Here is a 14,151-nt window from a genome sequence, read left to right as displayed (position 1 = left end):
GTTAACTGACGGGACAGGGAACCCAAAGCCCATCTCTATAGAACCCAACCCCGAAGAAGCGAGAGAATAAACGGGGAAGGGCGTAAGGCGTGGCTTGATGCCCCTCGGAGAGCGAAAGGTTAGAAGGGTCCGGGAAAAGGGGGGCAGGAAGAGATTACCAAAGCTTGGCAGTTAATGGAGGGAAACAGTCAGCAGAGATAGATGCAGAAAGTAAGATAGAGGCCAGGAGAAGGGCGAGAGAGAGAGAGAGAGAGAGAGAGAGAGAGAGAGAGAGAGAGAGAGAGAGAGAGAGAATGGATGAAGAGAGAACGAAACAGATAGACTTAACGAAGAATTGAGAATAAAGAGATGGATACCATTTGTGAAACATAAATGAAAAAGGGAGAAGGATTAAAAAAAAGCAAATGAATAATCTAATAGATTCTAAACTAAAATAAGTCACTTATATACCCTGGTGGGCTTCCTCCTGTCTGGCTTTGAATGCTGTTATGGCGCTGATTGCAATCCTACTACCAATTTGCCGGTTCTTAATTAGCAGTGGATGTAGGGAGGTGAAGAGCCTCCTCTCTTTCTCGCTCTCCCTCTCTCTCTTTCTCTCTCTCTTGTATGTCTGTCTACAGTATTCCGAAAGTTCAAAAATATGTATGAATGAACTCAGTTTCAGACAAATTTTCTTATTCGAACATCACACACACACACAATATATATATATATATATATATATATATATATATATATATATATATATATATATATATATATATATATATATATATATATATTAACTTTATCACATACACAATTGTTCTGTGCATTAGTAGAATTACTAAAGGACCTCATTCCAACTGGATGGTATGTAGATACCATCCAGTTTGAATGAGGTCCTTTTAGTAATATATATATATATATATATATATATATATATATATATATATATATATATATATATATATATATATATATATATATATATATATGTATGTATAATATAATTTTTGTGTGTGCAATGTTCGAATAACTGACGATTACCTTAGAATTATCATAAAGTTTCATGGGCCGCGGCTCTTACAGCATTATACCGGGACCGCCGAAAGACAGATCTATCATCGGTGGCTTTGATTATACGCTGTACAGAAAACTCGATTGCACCGAAGAAACTTCGGCGCATTCTTCACCTGTTTGCTCTTAAGAGCAGATGACGCCAGAAGCCTAGAGCCTTCCGGTTCTCAGTGAGTGTCTAGGGATGAGGTTGTCAGACCCTTGCCCTACTCTGGACTCCCAGCTGACATTGGTACCTTTCTCACCTGAATCGACTGCTCTGCAGGAGGTCGGAATCGAACCACGAACTTTGCAAATGCGGGCTCAGTGGACTACCTCAGGTTATTATTGTTTTATTGAGTAGTTTAACAAGGCTACTGCATCACATTTCTAGATTAATTGAAGCTGCACAAGGGTGTAATGTTGAAGGAGGTGGACATCTAGGTGGGATAAAGCAAGGGGGAAGAAGGAAAAGTAAAAGGCTGAAGGCTATGCAGCTGGGGTCTAGGAAGAGACCGCGTAATTTTCGATTTTACATTCTACTGTAAGTAGTTCACTGTCACCGTCCGAATGATTTCACCGACATTTTTGTACGTTTATTGAACATGTCTGATTTTTTAAGATTATTAGAATTTCAAGCACATTTATTGCTGATTTTTTATGATTATTAGAATTTCAAGCACATTTATTGGATTGGCGGTGTTGCTGACATGTTTTATTTTTACCATCAATGATGTTCGTTTCTTATTGTAACAAGAAACAGTTACATAATCCACATCTAAATTCTTGACCACAGTGGCAATGAATACACTAGCCCAGGCCAAGAGAGACAAGGTCTACCCAATTAGCAGAGTCGCCTCCCACCTGGGGTAACTACGCAGGCGATGACGTATCTTAGAGGTACCAGCTCATCACGGCAATTCACCTGCTGATGCAATAAGTAGGTAGACAAGGCTCCGCTTACATGGGGGATTTTGGGGGGGTTGGAGTGACTCAGATCTTCTTTTTCTCTTGGCCTTGCACTATCCATTAAGTGCCAGGTCATCAGACCAGACATTGATAAATCAAATAAAATCAGGCTTTTCTGCTGAAAATTATATGTAATAACCTTGTGCCTTTAGTTCTTGTCTCAATTTATTCACCCTTATCTCTTCGTGTCAAGCCTCCGTAAACGTCCTGTGCATACCTCTTTGAGCTTAAGTCCCATTGTCACGCCACGTCACCGTCCCATCAGCCGCGTCACGTCACGTCACGTCACATTACGTCACGTCAAAATAAGGCAGATTCACATCATACCATCTCGTCACCGACACGTCACCGTCCCATCTGCCATGCCTTGTATTCACACAATCCATCACAATCCCGTCCAGTTCGTGCCAAACCTCCCAGCCTCACAGATTTAGTGTTAAGAAACTTGCATAAGCACCGTCACGTCATGTCACGTCAAAATATTCTCTCCAAGAAAACGTGTGGTGAAGTGACGGTGGATGCCGTGTGCTTGATGACATCATTGGTACTAGTTCTCTCTCTCTCTCTCATTAATTCAAAAGGAGTGCTTTGTGCTTCTTTCTGCAGCTTTGCTCATTCCTTCAGGTTACTTGCAGAGTATGCCTTTGTATGTGTTACCTATGTATATGGACATTTTTTTGAAGAGCAATTCTACCTTGGCACATAATCTCTCATTAGTCAAAAGCTGAGAAATCGACCTTGCCAGGATTCGAACCTGGAATCTTCTGATCCGTAGTCAGACGCGTTATCCGTTGCGCCACAAGGCCTGTAAAAACCGTGGTTGTCACAGTGCCACCAGACATTTTTCTAAATCAGTGGATGAGAACTGAATAGAATTTTGGAACCTTCGCTGTCTTAATTCACTGATGCAACAGTAGAAGGGTACATGATAAAGGAGTGGATACTCTTTGTAAGTTCCACAAAGCTTTTATAGTTTAAGTAGGCAAAAAAAAAATGAAGTTCATGGTTTTATTGTTTGGATGAAAAGTAATTTTAAAAGTAAAGCAATTTTTTCGACTCCCATAATTTTCTCGTAATCTTTGGAGTTCCTGTTTCTCTCTCTCTCTCTCTCTCTCTCTGCACCCATCATCCTGCTCTCCTTTTTTTTCCTTTGGAATGATGTTGTTAAGCAGTCACAAATAAAATCACGATTTAATTTGTGCAATTAGTCATATGTGTCTTTATAAAATCTTTCAAGTTTTGAAAGTTGAAAATAGTTACTTCCCTTTCATTATGTTTGTCATTGCTTTTCAGTAAATTTTGCTTCGAAAGTATTAACTTAGTCAAAACTTTTAATCGTTCCTGTTGTTTTCGTTCCTTCTTGATCACTACTCAGCATATTTTCTCCTTCAAGATTCATATTAAAAAATTTATTGTGAGTTTAGTCAAATATGATTTTAAAAATTGATTTCTGCTTGTGTTGTGGCTCGACATATTTTCACAGGCCTTGTGGCGCAACGGATAATGCGTCTGACTACGGATCAAAAGATTCCAGGTTCGAATCCTGGCAAAGTCAAGGAATCATTTTGAGAATATAACCTCAAGTGAACTGTAACTGAATAATATATGTTGTAAAATCAAAAGATATCATTAACCTACAACTTTTAGCTAAGTCATGAAAGAACTTAATGGTGGTTAAGTTATAAATTTATATATCTTCATAACAATGACCAAAGGCTTCATATTTTGTTTTCCTAGAATAACATTAAAAAAGTTTTGACCATTTTCTCCAAGACATATCACAGTACACTCATATTATTGCCTCTGAAATGTGTTAATTTATTCATGTATGTTTTCATAAGTAATAGCTGAAATTAGCTGCATAGTCTCTTATTAGTCAAAATCTGAGAAGTCGACCTTGCCAGGATTCGAACCTGGAATCTTCTGATCCGTAGTCAGACGCGTTATCCGTTGCGCCACAAGGCCTGTGAAAACTATTAAAATCTTAAGGTTGAGAATTCCTTGAATGTGTGAACCATGTGGAAAGATTTCTTGGAACTTCATCCTCTGAAAGATCGAAGTCTTAGCAGAACTAGCAAAAATAACACGAGTTGTCTGAAATTTGTTCGGAGTTATTGTTGATATTGAGGCGATATGCATTATAATTTCCTGAATATTTCTCAAAAACAGCGGCAGTGATGTCAAGTTTTTAAATTAAAGGTTTCTTTTAAAGAAAATAACTTTAGTATGTTTATTGTTAAACACTCTCTCTCTCTCACACACACACAAAACAAATGCACATTGCTTCATTTATCTCACGCATTCCTGTAGGTCACATGCAGGATATGCTCCAGTATGTTTTACCTTTGTTCATGAATGTCTTTTTTTTTATATCAGTTCTAACTCACCTTTGTATTGTCTGTTTTGTGTACTCGGGAAGTTTCATGCATGCAGAAATATTAGGCATTTTGGCTAAGATGTATAATAGTCTTAGTTCTTGTCAAAAGCTGACAAATCGACCTTGCCAGGATTCGAACCTGGAATCTTCTGATCCGTAGTCAGACACTTTATCCGTTGCGCCACAAGGCTTGTGAAAACAAATTTATTAAGGTTGAAAGTTCTGTCAGTGTCTGAACAACATGGAAAGTTTTGGGCGAATTGTGTACTTCTAAGTGTGACTTAATTCGCTGCACAATTAGCCAATGATAAAATAAGCTATTTCAAACATAAACAAGAATGTAAACATTTGTTTTATGAGCTTTAGAACCAGTCATTTGCCCAGAATTCTCATCTTGTTGCCTCCATCATCTTAATCGCTTTTCTGTTTCTCGCTCTTTCCCCCCTTCCCCATTTGTCTAAAATGGCTGTTCTTTTTGTTATTTGTTTAAGTTTTTCCCACAAGTCATCTTGAAGATAAGTTCGTACTTGTTATGTGTATGACTGCTTAGCGATTTTCCCGTATCTTTCCTAGATAGTGACTTGCAAAGGGATTACTGAAAAAACATAAACAAAAGACTGTAAATATCATAAAAGTAATGATCCCCGAGAAAAAGTAGTAGATATTTCTTCAGTATATAATTTCAAAGGATACAGAAGCATTCCAGCATCGAACGTCACTGGAAGATATAGAATGATTTGGTCAATTCATATCAAACAGTCTTGGTTGAGTTCACGTCTCTCGTCAGTTAAGGGGAGCGTTTGACGAAAAAATCGAAGAATCCAAATTTTTCCTGATATGTTACACCTCTTGACTATATTCTCAGAAAATATTGTTAAAAAATTCGCAATAGTTTTGGAGTTACAAGCCAAAACCGTAACCCTACTATCACTGAGAAAATTACATTTTTCGTATAATGTAATGATAACTTCAGTATATCGGTAGTAATTTCAGTTTAGCTATCAAAGAAGGATATCTAAAGGCGGTATATGGCAACTATATCCTACGGAAGTGTGTAGAGGCTCTGTTGGGTGAAGGAGTGTACCCACTTGGGTGACTGATCAGTCACCGTCACCAGTGGAAGCTCAGCTCTCGACGAAGCAAGACGTCATGCTGCCCAACCTTGTAGAGGCTCTGTTGGGTGAAGGAGTGTACCCACTTGGGTGACTGATCAGTCACCGTCACCAGTGGAAGCTCAGCTCTCGACGAAGCAAGACGTCATGCTGCCCAACCTTGTAGAGGCTCTGTTGGGTGAAGGAGTGTACCCACTCGGGTGACTGATCAGTCACCGTCACCAGTGGAAGCTCAGCTCTCGACGAAGCAAGACGTCATGCTGCCCAACCTCGCCCGTGTTTTGACACACTTTTCATTCAGGGCACTTATATTACTTTGCAAGTAATTTTTTTGTATTTCTCTTGGCTTTGCAATACTTCTCTGTTCAGCAGAAACCATGCCAAGACCGAGAAAATTTAACCTGGCCACAGAGAGGAGTGTGGGCAACTCTGACAACGCCTACATTGTGGGATAATACTCTTTCCAAGAGAGAGGAAAGAGGAGAGCCAGGAGCCTAAACATATGAAATATAACTCAACATACATAAATGGACAGACAAGCAAAAAATGTCATCATAAAACTTTGGAGGCCGATAGCTCAAAACTAAAGTTATCGACCTTCAGATGGAAACTCAGACGTAACGAATTCACATATCTCAGAGAAACAAAAAGCAAATGAAAGCTAAATAAATTGTCTACAAAACTGTAGAGAGTTTTTTTTTTTATTTTGTCCCAAAAATATTTTTGTGATTTATTTTTCCAGGAAATCGATCCAAGATTTTTCAAAAAATCGAAAAATATTTAAAAAAAAAAAATGGAAAAAATGCTCTTTTACTTTATTCTAATCTATAATACCTGTCTCCCACGTAAATTTCAGCTCTTAGGTTGCAATAGTTATGGCTGAGTTTTTTTTTTTTTTTTTAAATTGGAGGGGGGGCAGGGTACCAGCGAATGGGGGGAGAAGGAAAATATGAATACTGACCTTTTTGTTATACATAAACTAACCAATGCCCAAAATTCCAAACAGATTCATGCAAAAAAAAAAAATACATAAATAAAACAGGTTATTAATAAAAACCGATTTTTTCAAACGCTCCCCACCTCACAAGTCGACCTTATTATGATTCATATTTTTGAAGCTTATGATACTTACATCTGACATGACCTCCCAGTTGGCACAGGTTATTGCCGTGGGTAAGGCCTGTTAAGATTCATTATACCCAAGCATTGCATTATTTACCCAGTAGTCAGTCAGTTGTGGATGAAGATAAGCGAGGGTCATGCAACCCTATTCCAAGGTTCACAGATACTCCTGAGAAATAGAAATTCAATACCTTTCATAATAATTTTTCCAAGGAGAAATAGGTATGCAAGTGAAAGAAAACGACAAATTGATCACCCACCATGTCCTGACCCCTGCAGATGCCAGCACCCACCCTTAGCTGATGGGTCAGCAAGTGGCAAAGTGGAAGCAACCCCCAGTCACCTCCAAGCTGTCCACCCAGCTGCAAACAGGCACCAGCATCCCCCAGAGCCATGGCACCCACCATGTCCTGACCCCAGTAGGTGCCAGTACCCATCCACACCTGATGGGTTAGCAAGTGGCAAACTGGAAGCAACCCCTAGTCACCTCCAACTAGTCCACACATCTGAAAACAGGCACCATCATCCCCCATGGCCAAGGCACCCACCATGTAATGACCCCAGCAGATGCCAGCACCCACCTGCAGCTGATGGGTCAGCAAATGGCAAACTGGTAGCAACCCCAAGTCATCTCCAAGCTGTCCACCCAGCTGCAAATAGGCACCAGCATCCCCCATGGCCAAGGCACCAAACATGTCATGACACCAGCAGATGCCAGCACCCACCCGCAGCTGATGGGTCAGCAAGTGGCAAATTGGAAGCAACCACCAGTCACCTCCAACTAGTCCACCCATCTGCAAACAGGCACCAGGCATCTCCCAGGGCCAAGACACCCAACATGTCCTCACCCCAGTAGATGCCAGCACCCATCTACACCTGATGGGTTAGCGAGTTGCAAACTGGAAGCAACCCAGAGTCATCTACAACTAGTCCACCCATCTGCAAACAGGCACCAGTATCCCCCAGGGCCAAGACACCCACCATGTCCTCACCCCAGTAGATGTCAGCACCCATCCACACCTGATGGGTCAGCAAGTTGCAAACTGGAAGCAACCCCCAGTCATCTCCAACTAGTCCACACATCTGCAAACAGGCACCAGCATCCCCCAGGGCCAAGACACCCACCATGTCCTCACCCCAGTAGATGCCAGCACCCATCCACACCTGATGGGTTAGCAAGTTGCAAACTGGAAGCAACCCCAAGTCATCTCCCCAGGGGTTGCTACCAGTTTGCAACTTGCTGACCCATCAGGTGTGGATGGGTGCTGGCATTTACTGGGGTGAGGACATGGTGGGTGTCTTGACTGGGGTTGCAAGTTTGCAACTTGCTAACCCATCAGGTGTGGATGGGTGCTGGCATCTACTGGGGTGAGGGCATGGTGGGTGTCTTGGCCACCTGATGGATCAGCAAGTTGCAAACTGGTAGCAACCCCCAGTCACCTCCAACTAGTCCACCCATCTGCAAACAGGCACCATGCATCCCCCAGGGCCAAGACACCCACCATGTCCTCACCCCAGTAGATGCCAGCACCCATCCACACCTGTTGGGTTAGCAAGTTGCAAACTGGAAGCAACCCCCAGTCATCTCCAACTAGTCAACCCATCTGCAAACAGGCACCAGCATCCCCCAGGGCCAAGACACCCACCATGACCTGACCCCAGTAGATGCCAGAACCCATCCACACTTGATGGGTCAGCAAGTTGCAAACTGGTAGCAACCACCAGTCACCTCCAACTAGTCCACCCATCTGCAAAGAGGCACTAGCATCCCCTTGGGCCAAGACACCCACCATGTTCTCACCCCAGTAGATGCCAGCACTCATCCACACTTGATGGGTCAGCAACTTGCAAACTGGAAGCAACTCCCAGTCATCTCCAACTAGTCCACCCATCTGCAAACAGGCACCAGCATCCCCAGGGCCAAGACACCCACCATGTCCTCACCCCAGTAGATGCCAGCACCCATCCACACCTGATGGGTCAGCAAGTTGCAAAATGGAAGCAACCCCAGTCATCTCCAGCTAGTACACCCATCTGCAAACAGGCACCAGCATCCCCAGGGCCAAGACACCCACCATGTCCTCACCCCAGTAGATGCCAGCACACATCCACACCTGATGGGTCAGCAAGTTGCAAACTGGTAGTAACCCCCAGTCATCTCCAACTAGTCCACCCATCTGCAGACAAGTACCAGCATTCCCCAGGGCTAAGACACGCACCATGTCCTCACCCCAGTAGATGCCAGCACCCATCCACACTTGATGGGTCAGCAAGTTGAAAACTGGTAGCAACCACCAGTCACCTCCAACTAGTCCACCCATCTGCAAACAGGCACCAGCATCCCCAGGCCAAGACACCCACCATGTCCTCACCCCTGTAGATGCCAGCACCCATCCACACTTGATGGGTCAGCAAGTTGCAAACTGGTAGCAACCACCAGTCACCTCCAACTAGTCCACCCATCTGCAAACAGGCACCAGCATCCCCAGGGCCAAGACAACCACCATGTCCTCACCCCAGTAGATGCCAGCACCCATCCACACCTGATGGGTCAGCAAGTTGCAAACTGGTAGCAACCACCAGTCACCTCCAACTAGTCCACCCATCTGCAAACAGGCACCAGCATCCCCCAGGGCCAAGACAACCACCATGTCCTCACCCCAGTAGATGCCAGCACCCATCCACACCTGATGGGTCAGCAAGTTGCAAACTGGTAGCAACCACCAGTCACCTCCAACTAGTCCACCCATCTGTAAACAGGCACCAGCATCCCCAGGCCAAGACAACCACCATGTCCTCACCCCAGTAGATGCCAGCACCCATCCACACTTGATGGGTCAGCAAGTTGCAAACTGGTAGCAACCACCAGTCACCTCCAACTAGTCCACTCATCTGCAAACAGGCACCAGCATCCCCCAGGGACAATACACCCACCGTGTCCTCACCCCAGTAGATGCCAGCACCCATCCACACCTGATGGGTCAGCAAGTTGCAAACTGGTAGCAACCACCAGTCACCTCCAACTAGTCCACCCATCTGCAAACGGGCACCAGCATCCCCCAGGGCCAAGACACCCACCATGTCCTCACCCCAGTAGATGCCAGCACCCATCCACACCTGATGGGTCAGCAAGTTGAAAACTGGTAGCAACCACCAGTCATCTCCAACTAGTCCACCCATATGCAAACAGGCACCAGCATCCCCCAGGGCCAAGACACCCACCATGTCCTCACCCCAGTAGATGCCAGCACCCATCCACACCTGTTGGGTTAGCAAGCTGAAAACTGGTAGCAACTCCCAGTCACCTCCAACTAGTCCACCCATCTGCAAACAGGCACCAGCATCCCCCAGGGCCAAGACACCCACCATGTCCTCACCCCAGTAGATGCTAGCACCCATCCACACTTGATGGGTCAGCAAGCTGAAAAGTGGTAGCAACTCCCAGTCACCTCCAACTAGTCCACCCATCTGCAAACAGGCACCAGCATCCCCAGGCCAAGACACCCACCATGTCCTCACCCCAGTAGATGCCAGCACCCATCCACACCTGATGGGTCAGCAAGTTGAAAATTGGTAGCAACCACCAGTCACCTCCAACTAGTCCACCCATCTGCAAACAGGCACCAGCATCCCCCAGGGCCAAGACACCCACCATGTCCTCACCCCAGTAGATGCCAGCACCCATCCACACTTGATGGGTCAGCAAGTTGAAAACTGGTAGCAACCACCAGTCACCTCCAACTAGTCCACCCACCTGCAAACAGGCACCAGCATCCCCCAGGGCAGAAGACACCCACCATGTCCTCACCCCAGTAGATGCTAGCACCCATCCACACTTGATGGGCCAGCAAGTTGAAAACTGGTAGCAACCACCAGTCACCTCCAACTAGTCCACCCACCTGCAAACAGGCACCAGCATCCCCAGGCCAAGACACCCACCATGTCCTCACCCCAGTAGATGCTAGCACCCATCCACACTTGATGGGTCAGCAAGTTGAAAACTGGTAGCAACCACCAGTCACCTCCAACTAGTCCACCCATCTGCAAACAGGCACCAGCATCCCCCAGGGCCAAGACACCCACCATGTCCTCACCCCAGTAGATGCCAGCACCCATCCACACTTGATGGGTCAGCAAGTTGAAAACTGGTAGCAACCACCAGTCACCTCCAACTAGTCCACCCATCTGCAAACAGGCACCAGCATCCCCCAGGGCCAAGACACCCACCATGTCCTCACCCCAGTAGATGCCAGCACCCATCCACACTTGATGGGTCAGCAAGTTGAAAACTGGTAGCAACCACCAGTCACCTCCAAATAGTCCACCCACCTGCAACAGGCACCAGCATCCCCAGGCAGAAGACACCCACCATGTCCTCACCCCAGTAGATGCTAGCACCCATCCACACACTGATGGGCCAGCAAGTTGAAAACTGGTAGCAACCACCAGTCACCTCCAACTAGTCCACCCATCTGCAAACAGGCACCAGCATCCCCCAGGGCCAAGACACCCACCATGTCCTCACACCAGTAGATGCCAGCACCCATCCACACTTGATGGGTCAGCAAGTTGAAAACTGGTAGCAACCACCAGTCACCTCCAACTAGTCCACCCATCTGCAAACAGGCACCAGTATCCCCCAGGGCCAAGACACCCACCATGTCCTCACCCCAGTAGATGCCAGCACCCATCCACACTTGATGGGTCAGCAAGTTGAAAACTGGTAGCAACCACCAGTCACCTCCAACCATCAAATGTGGATGGGTGCAAGGCATCTAACTGGGGTGAGGACATGGTGGGTGACATCACTGTCTAGGGGATGCTGGTGCCTGTTTGCAGATGGGTGGACTAGTTGGAGATGACTGGTGGTTGCAACCAGTTTCAACCTGCCGACCCAGGTGTGGATGGGGCTGGCATCCCTTGGGTGAGACATGGTGGGTGTCTGGACCTGGGGATGCTGGCACCCATCCAACGTGCTGATGGTGAACTAATTCAACTTATGAACAAATATTACAAACATTCCATCACCTGCAATTGCAAATTGCATAAGTTCAAATTATCTGGGGGTCCCCATCATATAATCAGCCAAATTTTATCTCAAACTGGACAAGCACAAATAGTGCTCCTCAATAGATGCCTAGCTATCCAGTAGGAGACTTGGTTGATGGGACAAGAACCCATTGTCCTGACCCCAGGGGATGCTAGTCCCCATCTTGCCATGGATGGGTCCAAGCAAACAATTATTTGAGAGTCTCATTGCATTTCCATAAGAATTTAATTGCCTGAATGAAAGCAACTGGGATAACGTCCTTTCAAAAACTCAGCACCTAACCCAGCAGCAACTCAATAATATTTCAATGATGGGGACTGGCATGTATTGAGAAACTGCATCCCTCGGAAACTCCAGACACCCCATACTCCTGATCACTTTCCAGATTGTTTTGAATTATCTTGGCGGTCAACCAAACAATCATTTCCTGGATAAACCATTACTAAAGTCCAGCTGCGCTGGCGGATAAAACAATTTAATGCAAACTAGAAATATCCTCCCTTCCCATTATCAAAACAACTAAAGTCACAATGATTTCCTTTCCAGCATTGCCAATCACCCACCAGCTAATGGGTCCCCAAAACTTCTGGGGGTGTGAAGCAGATGTCATGGTGGCCAATAATTTATCTCTCCCAGGGGATGGAACCAAACAGACACTGGCAAACGTAAGACCAGTAGACTAAAGTCCAGAACTAAACTAAATCATAATAAAGGTCCTTGGATGGCGTAGCCAAAGATAATAGTGATAAGTATAACTATTGATCACATTAAACCACTTTTCAATAAATATACTCAAAACCTCCCCAATAAATGTTCGAAAAAGCTCAGTTTGAAACATGGGCATCGGAATTGTCACCAAGAATACTTTCCAACTCTGCCTGGAAATATGGCACAAAAATGGTGAAAAGTCAATGGTAAACATGGGGATGCTGGTGCCTGTTTGAAGCCCAATGAAAACTGGCAGCAACCACCAGTCACCTCCTAACCAAAAAACAGGCACCAGCATCCCCAGGGCCAAGACACCCACCATGTCCTCACCCCAGTAGATGCTAGCACCCATCCACACTTGATGGGTCAGCAAGTTGAAAACTGGTAGCAACCACCAGTCACCTCCAACTAGTCCACCCATCTGCAAACAGGCACCAGCATCCCCCAGGGCCAAGACAAGCACCATGTCCTCACCCCAGTAGATGCCAGCACCCATCCACACCTGATGGGTCAGCAAGTTGAAAACTGGTAGCAACCACCAGTCACCTCCAACTAGTCCACCCATCTGCAAACAGGCACCAGCATCCCCCAGGGCCAAGACAACCACCATGTCCTCACCCCAGTAGATGCCAGCACCCATCCACACTTGATGGGTCAGCAAGTTGAAAACTGGTAGCAACCACCAGTCACCTCCAACTAGTCCACCCATCTGCAAACAGGCACCAGCATCCCCCAGGGCCAAGACACCCACCATGTCCTCACCCCAGTAGATGCCAGCACCCATCCTCACACTTGATGGGTCAGCAAGTTGAAAACTGGTAGCAACCACCAGTTACCTCCAACTAGTCCACCCATCTGCAAACAGGCACCAGCATCCCCCAAGGCCAAGACACCCACCATGTCCTCACCCCAGTAGATGCTAGCACCCATCCACACTTGATGGGTCAGCAAGTTGAAAACTGGTAGCAACCACCAGTCACCTCCAACTAGTCCACCCATCTGCAACAGGAACCAGCATCCCCAGGCGAAGACACCCACCATGTCCTCACCCCAGTAGATGCTAGCACCCATCCACACTTGATGGGCCAGCAAGTTGAAAACTGGTAGCAACCACCAGTCACCTCCAACTAGTCCACCCATCTGCAAACAGGCACCAGCATCCCCCAGGGCCAAGACACCCACCATGTCCTCACCCCAGTAGATGCTAGCACCCATCCACACTTGATGGGTCAGCAAGTTGAAAACTGGTAGCAACCACCAGTCACCTCCAACTAGTCCACCCATCTGCAACAGGCACCAGCATCCCCAGGGCCAAGACAACCACCATGTCCTCACCCCAGTAGATGCTAGCACCCATCCACACTTGATGGGTCAGCAAGTTGAAAACTGGTAGCAACCACTAGTCACCTCCAACTAGTCCACCCAGCATATGCAAACAGGCACCAGCATCCCCAGGCCAAGACACCACCATGTCCTCACCCCAGTAGATGCTAGCACCCATCCACACTTGATGGGTCAGCAAGTTGAAAAACTGGTAGCAACCACCAGTCACCTCCAACTAGTCCACCCATCTGCAACAGGCACCAGCATCCCCAGGGCCAAGACACCCACCATGTCCTCACCCCAGTAGATGCTAGCACCCATCCACACTTGATGGGTCAGCAAGTTGAAAAACTGGTAGCAACCACCAGTCACCTCCAACTAGTCCACCCATCTGCAACAGGCACCAGCATCCCCAGGGCCAAGACACCCACCATGTCCTTACCCCAGTAGAT

The 14,151-nt window shown here is 46.2% G+C and overlaps 1 protein-coding gene and 2 non-coding genes across 3 annotated transcripts in view; all 3 read right to left on the bottom strand.

Annotated features, from left to right (window-relative positions):
- Positions 1–14,151, bottom strand: part of LOC136845152 (uncharacterized) — a 169,693-nt gene that overhangs the window by 59,543 nt on the left and 95,999 nt on the right. The gene's annotated exons all lie outside the window — the stretch shown is intronic.
- Positions 2,741–2,813, bottom strand: TRNAR-ACG (transfer RNA arginine (anticodon ACG)). Its single transcript has one exon. It is a non-coding gene; the product is annotated as a tRNA-Arg (tRNA).
- On the bottom strand, positions 3,900–3,972 carry TRNAR-ACG (transfer RNA arginine (anticodon ACG)). Its single transcript has one exon. It is a non-coding gene; the product is annotated as a tRNA-Arg (tRNA).

Source organism: Macrobrachium rosenbergii, chromosome 13 (assembly GCF_040412425.1).
Source record: "Macrobrachium rosenbergii isolate ZJJX-2024 chromosome 13, ASM4041242v1, whole genome shotgun sequence".
NCBI classification, from domain to species: Eukaryota; Metazoa; Arthropoda; class Malacostraca; order Decapoda; family Palaemonidae; genus Macrobrachium; species Macrobrachium rosenbergii.
The sequence above is the reverse complement of the archived record's forward strand: the minus strand, read 5'-3'. Positions and strand labels throughout refer to the sequence as shown.